General features: G+C 44.4%; 1 long non-coding RNA gene across 1 annotated transcript; it reads right to left on the bottom strand.

The window, feature by feature from the left end:
- Nucleotides 1-362: 362 nt before the first annotated feature.
- On the bottom strand, nucleotides 363-9,017 carry LOC115090904. The gene is made up of 2 exons (XR_003856544.1): nucleotides 8,957-9,017; nucleotides 363-685 (listed from the first exon to the last, which is right to left on the bottom strand). It is a non-coding gene; the product is annotated as an uncharacterized LOC115090904 (long non-coding RNA).
- Nucleotides 9,018-9,701: the final 684 nt, after the last annotated feature.

Here is a 9,701-nt window from a genome sequence, read left to right as displayed (position 1 = left end):
TCATGTTTATTTAGAATGCATTCTAGCTGCCAACTGAATCCGATGGGCTAGGCCAAACTGTCTACCTTTTAAGAACTAATATGTTTACATGATTAGCAGGAAACCCATTTCCAACTTGGCAAAGGCACAGGAAAATGAAAGCTCTCCCATCTTAAGCTGTCATGTGTAAAGAGCACGAATAAATCTGATGCGAGTCCACACCCATTCCTCCCAAACTTCCCACACAGCTGGGATTCAGCCAAGGCAGTCCACGCTTTGATTCTTCTGAAGAGGTATTCAAGCAAATCATGTAAGGAAGGCTGAAAACAACACAGACATCCCCTCCTCATATTGTTAATGCATAATATAGTCCAAGGACACACTGAAATCCTTCAATTGCGTTCCGCTTGAATTGATTACTGTAGAGTACTTTGGTTTTTTTTTTTCTCTCTTTGGCTGTTGGCAGGAGCACGACAGTCTTTTGAGGATCGTGGCACAGAGTCAGCTTGTTGTAACACTGATGAAAGGATCCCCCGCTAACATTCGGCTATTCCAACGATTATTGCCTCTCAGCAGTAGAAATTAAGTGGATGTTTTCCGTTCAGCCAACTGCTTCTGACGCCTCTCCAGCACTTCCTGCCGCCTGATTTCATACTTTTCATGTTCCCTTGCACGGATCTCCTCCACATCTGGGAAAAATTTATGCCTGTCGTAGATAAGAGAAAAAACACCAAACTGGGAATTAATTTATGGCCACTGCCCCTCTTTAGTTCTCCCTCCTCCCAATCATTCTCCATGAATTATGCATACATTCTAAAATTCCTTCTCCTCCTTGTGATATTCTGCTCCTCACTCTCATTCTAATTAACTCAGCCATGCCTGCCATATTTCCCTTCCCCTCTATTCCCTCACCAATAAGGTAAAATTTTGTCTTATCTGTTAATTTCCTTTCCTTGAGTCCTGCTACATCAGGGGTAGGCAATTCTGGTCCTCGAGGGCCACAAACCAGTCGGGTTTTCAGTATATCCCTAATGAATATGCATGAAGTATATGCAAATCTATTTCATGCATGCGACCGGATTTTAAAAATTTACGCGGGCCCGGCCACGCACGTAAACCTCTGGGACGCGTGTAAGTCCCAAGGCTAACCAAAGGGGCGGGGCGGTCCGGGAGGGCAGGGCTAGAGGCACCCGGGAAGGCCCCGATGTGTCGCTGTGCATATTTGCGAAAGCTGTCCCCCCCTTGCGCGTGCTGACCTGGTATTTTATATCATGACGTGCACATGGACGCGTGCGCGTAACGTTTTAAAATCTACCCCATATTTATTAGGGATATCCTGAAAACAAAGAAATGACGGCAGAAGAAGACCAAACGATCCATCCAGTCTACCCAGCAAGTTTCGCACTTTTTTTTTTTCTCATACTTATGTTACTCTTGGCTCTTAGTAAGCTTTTGGTTCTATTTCCCGGCTGGTTTGCAGCCCTCAAGGATCGGAATTGCCCATCCCTGTGCTACATCAATCCAGACTAGTGGGTTATCGTTGCCTACTAGCAGTGGCAGATATGAGGACACACCCTTTTTAAGTGACATCATTTGCTATATAGGCTAGTACTGCACCAACAATAGTCAGTATTCTTATGTCAAAGCAATGGAAAATATCAACTGCCCTAAAATGTAATTAATTATAGGAACAATAAATAGAGATTTCATAAACAGGAGGGACAGAGGAACATAAGAACATAAGAATTTGCCATGCTGGGTCAGACCAAGGGTCCATCAAGCCCAGCATCCTGTTTCCAACAGAGGCCAAACCAGGCCACAAGAACCTGGCAATTACCCAAACACTAAGAAGATCCCATGCTACTGATGCAATTAATAGCAGTGGCGTTTCCCTAAGTAAACTTCATTAATGGCAGTTAATGGACTTCTCCAAGAACTTATCCAAACCTTTTTTGAACCCAGCTACACTAACTGCAGTAACCACATCCTCTGGCAACAAATTCCAGAGCTTAATTGTGCATTGAGTGAAAAATAATTTTCTCCGATTAGTCTTAAATGTGCTACTTATTAACTTCATGGAATGCCCCCTAGTCCTTCTATTATCCGAAAGTGTATATAACCGATTCACATCTACTCGTTCAAGACCTCTCATGATCTTAAAGACCACTATCATATCCTCCCTCAGCCTTCTCTTCTCCAAGCTGAACAGCTCTAACCTCTTCAGCCTTTCCTCATAGGGGAACTATTTCATCCCCTTTATCATTTTGGTTGCCCTTCTCTGTACCTTCTCCATCGCAACTACATCTTTTTTGAGATGCAGCGACCAGAGTATTCAAGGTGCGGTCTCACCATGGAGTGGTACAGAGGCATTATGACATTTTCTGTTTTATTAACCATTCCCTTCCTAATAATTCCTAACATTTGTTTGCTTTTTTGACTGCTGCAGCACACTGAGCCGACGATTTCAAAGTATTATCCACTATGACACCTAGTTCTTTTTCCTGGGTGGTAGCTCCTAATATGGAACCTAACTTCGTGTAACTACAGCAAGGGTATTTTTCCCTATATGCAACACCTTGCACTTCTTCACATTAAATTTCATCTGCCATTTGGATGCCCAATCTTCCAGTCTTGCAAGGTCCTCCTGTAATGTATCACAATCCACTTGTGATTTAACTACTCTGAATAATTTTGTATCGTCTGCAAATTTGATAACCTCACTCGTCGTATTCCTTTTCAGATCATTTACATATATATTGAAAAGCACTGGTCCAAGTACAGATCCCTGAAGCACTCCACTGTTTACCTTTTTTCCTTTGTAAAAACACATAATTTAATCCTACTCACTGTTTCCTGTCTTTTAACCAGTTTGTAATCCACGAAAGGACATCGCCTCCTATCCCATGACTTTTTAGTTTTCTTAGAAGCCTCCCATGAGGGACTTTGTCAAACGCCTTCTGAAAATCCAAATACACTACATCTACCGGTTCACCTTTATCCACAAGTTTATTAACCCCTTCAAAAAATTGAAGCAGATTTGTTAGACAAGACTTCCCATGGGTAAATCCATGTTGACTGTGTTCCATTAAACCATGGAAACTCTCCTGCTTGTTTGTCCTGTTTAGAAAACAAACTCTGCTCAGAAGAGACTGCATCCTATGTATCTCTGTATGGCACTGGGTATGCCAAGCAGTACCTCAGGCGAGATAAGTAGCACAGAAGCAGCAGTCTCGGACACACGTTGAAGGTGAAATTGAAATTTTTTGACAAACCCATGGTCTGCTGCCATGGATAACGGTACAGGCCCCGACTTCCCGGGAGGGTCCTGGACTAGTAGTAGCAGGACTCAAGGAAAGAAAATGAACTGGCAAGACTAAATTTCACCTTCCTTATCAATCTGTTATACTAGACCAGATTACCTAAGCCCATTCCAACACAGGTGGTAAGAAAACAAGAGATGCTCCTAGAATGTCTGTCTCAGGCAGTACCTCCCTTGGCTTGCACATCTAATCTGTAGTGTCTATGAGAGACTACAGTGGCTGCCTTACAGATATCCTCTGGAGGAGGCGCAGTAGACTCTGTTCAATAGGAAGTCTGAACCCTTGTAGAATGAGCTTGACGCACCTTTGGAGCTTGTTGACTCTTCAACAAAGGCTGAGGGGATTATCTGCTTGATTTACAAGGACAATGAGAATTCTGAAGCTGTCTCACCCATTGAAGTCTGCTGAATAAAGGTCTATCAGTTAGTGGAAAGGGATTAGCCATCTTCTAAATACCTGAGGAAGGTTCAAAGAACCTTTAATAAGGGGAGAGAATAACCTTTCCATCACATTGCCCTCTAAGGGACACTGGAAGAGACACCACCTGTTTAACAAGGCAAAAGCGACCTTGGATAAGAAGCTTGGCACTGATTAAAAGTGATCAACTTTGGGGCAAGACCACAGGGAATCACTGGCAATTAAGGTCAGTAACTCTGGACATAGCCCACTAGGGATATCATCTTCAAGGCATATTCTTCAAGAACATGTGACTAAGCATCTCAAAAAGAGGAGACAAGAGTTCTAAGAACCAGATCCAGATTCCATTGGGGGCATCAAAGCCCCAAGGGGAGGACAAACATGCTTAATACTGAACTCCCTAATCTGATGTCTGTACTCCAAAATAGCCACAATTGGGACCCCTAGGGAATTAACAACTCAGCCTTTGTCCTAAACCCTTTTGCAGGAAGGTCAGCAGGAATGGGATGTCCACCTGCCAGGGTGAAATGGCCAGAGACAGAAAGAAGCCTCAAGTCTAATTAGACTCCAAGTCACTGCTGACAAATTCTCCTCTCTCAGCTAACACATTCCTCAAGGGTTAGGCTGACAAGTCAAAAAATAAAGCCAGTTCCTGGTGTTCCAGGCTGTGGCCAATCGCTGAACTCTTTTTCTTTTCTTGTAACTGAATAATTAGTTGGCCTAGTAAACTTGTGATTTGCCATTAGATTCAATTGTGGGGGATCCTTATAATCTATTCTGCTCAGGAAAGCTTCCAGTCGGAACTCCCACACTCTGGGGACAAACTTAATCCTGTGAGGAAGTCAGTTTAAACACGTGCTACCCTTGTAACGTGAAATGCTAAAAACCGTAGTAAATTCTGCTCTAACCACCAAAATAACCTGCTTGCTTTCTGGACTATCATTGGTCTCCAAACATCCACTTGCCTGTTCACATAAGCAACAATTAAGGACAGGAAATGCAACAGGCTCGTCCATTTATAGAACACATGCTTCTTTGGATCAGATGCCTTGAACTATGCAAAGGATGCAAAAACGCACCTTGCACACCAGGTTTATTTTGTTGTGCCTACAGCCAATCTGGGAGGATCCAGATCCAATCCTTTTGATATATCGTGGTACCTGCCACCCAAGCCAGGCCATCCCTGACCGAGTGGAAGAGGGAGACAACCCCGTAGTGCTTTGACTGCAGGAACTAACAGGACAACAGAGGCATTTGAAGCCAATGGCTCCAAGGAATTAGATCCGGAAAGGCCATCACAGAACCCAGGAGCTGGTGATACTCCCACACCCTGAGGAACTCCATGGGATGAGCTAACCATTTACTGACTCTCTGCAGAGTTAGGAATCCTCTGCCTACCTGGTATCCCCCAAGCAATCTCACTGAAGGGTACCAAAATTCCTGGGCAGCTCACACTCCAAGGACCTGAGCCCCTTTGGACGAGGTCGACAGACACTCCATAGCTTTCAAAGTATAAGGTACAGATCAAAATAAGGCTAGGATGTATCCTTCTGATCCTGGCGTGAAGGACTTTGCCATCAAAGCGAGTCAGAACTCAAAAGCGGAATTGCGTCCCTCAAATACAAAACATAAAGGAACAAAGAGAATTTGTAGAGATCTTCCCAGATGGGAATTCAACAGAATCTTCTAAAAAGTCCAGGGAAGAATGTTAACTTCTCTTGCCTCCCTGCCAGACTGACAGAACAAGGGTTCCAGTATCAAGTGGGGCATCCCAAGTTATCCGATGGCTCACTCCTTACGGAGGGAGAGCCAGAGGAGACCGACACAATGAGTTCTGGGTGCTACTGAAATACAGCTATCAAATTCTGAAGCTTCCCGAGCAGTTTTTACCATCCACTCCTGGAGGCTGACTTACAGCGACACACCCTCAGGACATTGGAGCAAAGGAGTGGCAACCTCTGGGGACCACCCACCCCATACCATGAGCAGAACCACTGGCCTGATGGGGTGAGGAATCACTCAACAGTAGGGTCACTGAATCCGGCTGCCTGTCAAAATTGCTTTGGGGAAGGAGAAGAGGCGAGGAGACCCACCAACCCTCTCGGGGGCCGGATGAGTATCTGAAAAAATTCCCCGTGTCAACAATTCTTGTTTTCATTACCCTGCAACTAGACTGATTATATCTGGATAGATATAATCAGTCAGTCCCTGGGCTGACTCTTCTGACATCCCCAACACCACCGTGGCTTCAAAAAGTCCTGAGGCCAGTGGATAATATCTTCTGACAGTCTGTACATCACTGAGACTCAGCCCTACCAGACCTTGTCAAAACAGTTACCCTAAAAAGCAAAACTTACAAGACAGGCCTTAAACTTTGAACCTGCTGCCCTATCTTGAGGTCCACAGCCAATCCCATGGCATCAACCCAAAGGACAAGCAGAAACAAGCTCCTCTTTCTGGAATGACCTGAGGATGGAAGAACCCCCTTCTGAGGCAAACTCTCCTTATTCCCAGTTTTCCAAGGGACTGTCCTCCACCATAATTGGCTCCCCTGCCGACCACAAGGAAATCCAGGGGAGGAAGCCTGGGGCAGAAGGGCACTACATCCCTGCATGGAAGGAGAGTCGCATTAAGGCTCCAACACTCAGGTACTAGCACCTTTTCTTTGCCCACACAAAATATTTTAAGAACACAGACTGAAAGACCAGAACTCAAGGTCTGAGGGAGGAGCATGTGGCACTTTTTACCTGAGGCCCAGGAGTTTTCCCACATGCAGGAATGCGATGGTAAAGCAGGCCCTCCATTCATGACTTATAATGTGTTTAACATGATACCCTCTGAAAATGAGCCCAGTGCTGATGTGTGGTCTTGCTAGGTTCACACAGCCTGTCCACATGTATATATAAAAGAACTTCTCTGCCCATGGTCACCCACTCAGCCCTCTAATCGGTATCACTATAAGTGGCAAATATTTGGCTGTATGGCCGGCATTGCCAATGCGGACTGCCAAGGTAGCAGAGCTGTCTGCTTCCTTTTGCTTTGCAGCTTTTCCCACGCGTGGGACAAAACATTAAAAGTTCCATCTCTCTTTGAATAGCTGCAAAGCCTGCTATCAAAAATGCTCCCATCAGGCTGCGGAAAGCCCCCTTAAGGGTTGGTTGTTTCCATCCAAACACAGCTCTGGGAGGAAAAAAAGCCAGAGACATCGGACTTAATAAGGGTAGGCTGAGTTCTGACAGCTATGGGTTTCACCATAACAAGGAATACTTACACATGCTCGGAGGGTCTCCAAAGCGGAGAAGGCCCTTCCCTGCTCATGGCTCTCTAAACTCTGCGTCACTGCAACCGCTAAAATGATAGCAGCTGGCTATCCTATTTTATCTGATAAAAGCAAAGCAGCTTTACTGCTGCTCCCTAGCCCAGTCAGTCCAGAGTAAAAGAGAATTAAACGCAAGTGTGGGAGAGGGGGGTTCGTGAAGGAGGAAGAAGGCGGCTCACACCCACAAGCCTCAGGTAAAGAGGGACCTGCCAAAGTCCTTCCCTACCAGATCTCTTGAACTGCAGCCAGACTCAACTGGAGGTCTAGAAACCACCCATTAGGTCCTGAGCCACCTACTGAATGTTCTTTAACCAGGCCCAAAAAGTACTCTTGGAGTTGCTTACCAGCCACTGTTCAACCAGGCCAAATGGGAACCCAGGAGTCAAGATCCAGGCCTTTCCTCAACCAGGCCTACAAGGGAATCCTGGGAGTTATGATCCAGGCCCCGCTCAACTAGGTCCTGAAGAGAATCCTGGGGAGCAGCCTGCTCCAGTAGGGGAACAAGCAAAAAAACAAAAAATTGTTGCCCTATGAGCCGAGATCCTGCTCCTTTACAGATCTGGCCTAAAGGCTGGGGGGTCCTGGGAACCAGGAAAACTGCATGTGTCCACCATCTGCTAGAGACAGAAATACTATTGCCAGTGGAGCACCAAGTACCCTCTGTCTCCATTTGCTAGTAGGTGGAGATAACCCATTAGTCTGGACTGGTGCAGCAAAATAAGGTAACTGGCATTTGGCTATTCTTTTTAACTGATCAGAACATCTATATCTTTTATTAGTAACAAAGATTTTACAGAGATATAACGGTGAACAGTATTATTTTCAATATTTCCAAAATTAGTTCTTAGTCTAATATAGACACATCTTTCCAGATGGTTCCTGCATATGTTAAAATACAAGAAAAAGTGATGTCCAGTACCAGTACCATATGACTACTTAAACTGAGTTCTTAGAAGAGGAAGCATCCTACAACCCTGTGTCAGTTCATCTTGTGTTGTTATAGTCTTCATGTATTCATATGTACAGTGCTGTGTACATTGATGGCAATTTAGAAATAAAAAGTAATGATCTTCTGCTAGTCAACAATTACTAACTTTACAATTACATTTGGCAAATATTCTTAATGCATAATTTATTTATTTATTTAACAGCTTTTAATATACCGGTGTTCGTGCAAGCACATCACGCCGGTTTACAATAAACTTGAGAAGGAGGAAATTACAAAAAACAGGGAGTGGGGGAATGGAGCAGGAGCGAAAAAGGGGGGGGGGGGGAGGGGGGGAGAGAGGTAAAGGAGGAAAGACAGCAGTTGAGAAAGGTACAAGGAACGTATCAGTATTTACAAAAAAGGTTGCTTAACATGGTGGATTATATTGATAACTTATTAAACAATTAAACACATATATAAACTCATATGTATAAACTATTAGCTTATTTACAGCAGTTATAGCAAGTAGTAACGGTATCATGATTTAAACATAAAGGTTGAAAGTTTTAACTGGGGGTACAGTGGAGCACGGTAGATAGGTGGGGATGGGGTGATAGGTGGGCGGGGGTATAGGGAAAGGGTGGAGGGAGGGTGGGTATGGGTGGATTGAAAGTGAGACTAGGGAGGTTTCAGGGAGGTGAGACAGGGGAGAGACAGGGGGGAGCAACTAGGGGGGTTTCAGGGGGGTAGATTTGATTTGATTCTGATAATGGATGAAAGTTAATTTATGAAATTTCAATTACTGGGTTGTTTAGGTGTGATACTCATTTTAATTTGCTAAATTGCTTTTTCTAACCATTGGGTTACTAGGAAAAGGTAATGAAACGTGAAACAATATAATGTTTCTAAACTCGTATTATCAGTGAGCTACATGTAGGTCACTGTTTTATCTAGGGATGAAAGTACATGGGAATAGGAAAATTAGGTTCTTACCTTTGCTAATTTTCATTCCAGTAGTACCATGGATCAGTCCAGACAGCTGGGTTATGCCTCCCCTCCAGCAGATGGAGTCAGAGAGAAAACTGAAAGCACCCCCTATATACACTGGTGTGCCCCCTGCGATCCTTCAGTATATGTGATATCAAAGCAGAAGTAATTGACGTAAGCACGTTCAACACCGCCCTCAAGAATCCCCCTTGAGTTTTGTTTTTTGTTTTTTTTTTTTAAACAAGTGACCAGATCACGGAGAAACATCCTTGAAAAAACAGATAAAACAACCTGACACAACAAATAGAACAGTAAAAATGTACAACCACACACGATACACTGGTATAACTGTCACAGAAACCACAATCGTGCGGAAACCGTCATAAAACCACTGAAACGGAAAAAAAAAAAATTGCAGAGAATACGAGCGGAAACCTAGAACTCTGTGGGCGGGCGTCTGGACTGATCCATGGTACTACTGGAATGAAAATTAGCAAAGGTAAGAACCTAATTTTCCTTTCCCAGTACGTACCAGGATCAGTCCAGACAGCTGGGATGTACCCAAGCCGCCTTAACTGGGGTGGGACCCTGAGAGTCCCGCTCGAATCACACTGCTCCCAAAGGACTCTGCAGGAGGTCCCCGGACATCCAGGCGATAATGCCTGGAAAAAGTATGCCATGATTTCCATGTGGCCGCCCTGCATATCTCTTGGCAAGAAACCAAGTGATTCTCTGCCCATGAAGTCGCTTG

Source organism: Rhinatrema bivittatum, chromosome 4 (assembly GCF_901001135.1).
Source record: "Rhinatrema bivittatum chromosome 4, aRhiBiv1.1, whole genome shotgun sequence".
In the NCBI taxonomy this organism is placed as follows: Eukaryota; Metazoa; Chordata; class Amphibia; order Gymnophiona; family Rhinatrematidae; genus Rhinatrema; species Rhinatrema bivittatum.
Note: the sequence above shows the minus strand (reverse complement) of the source record. Positions and strands in the feature narration are given on the sequence as shown.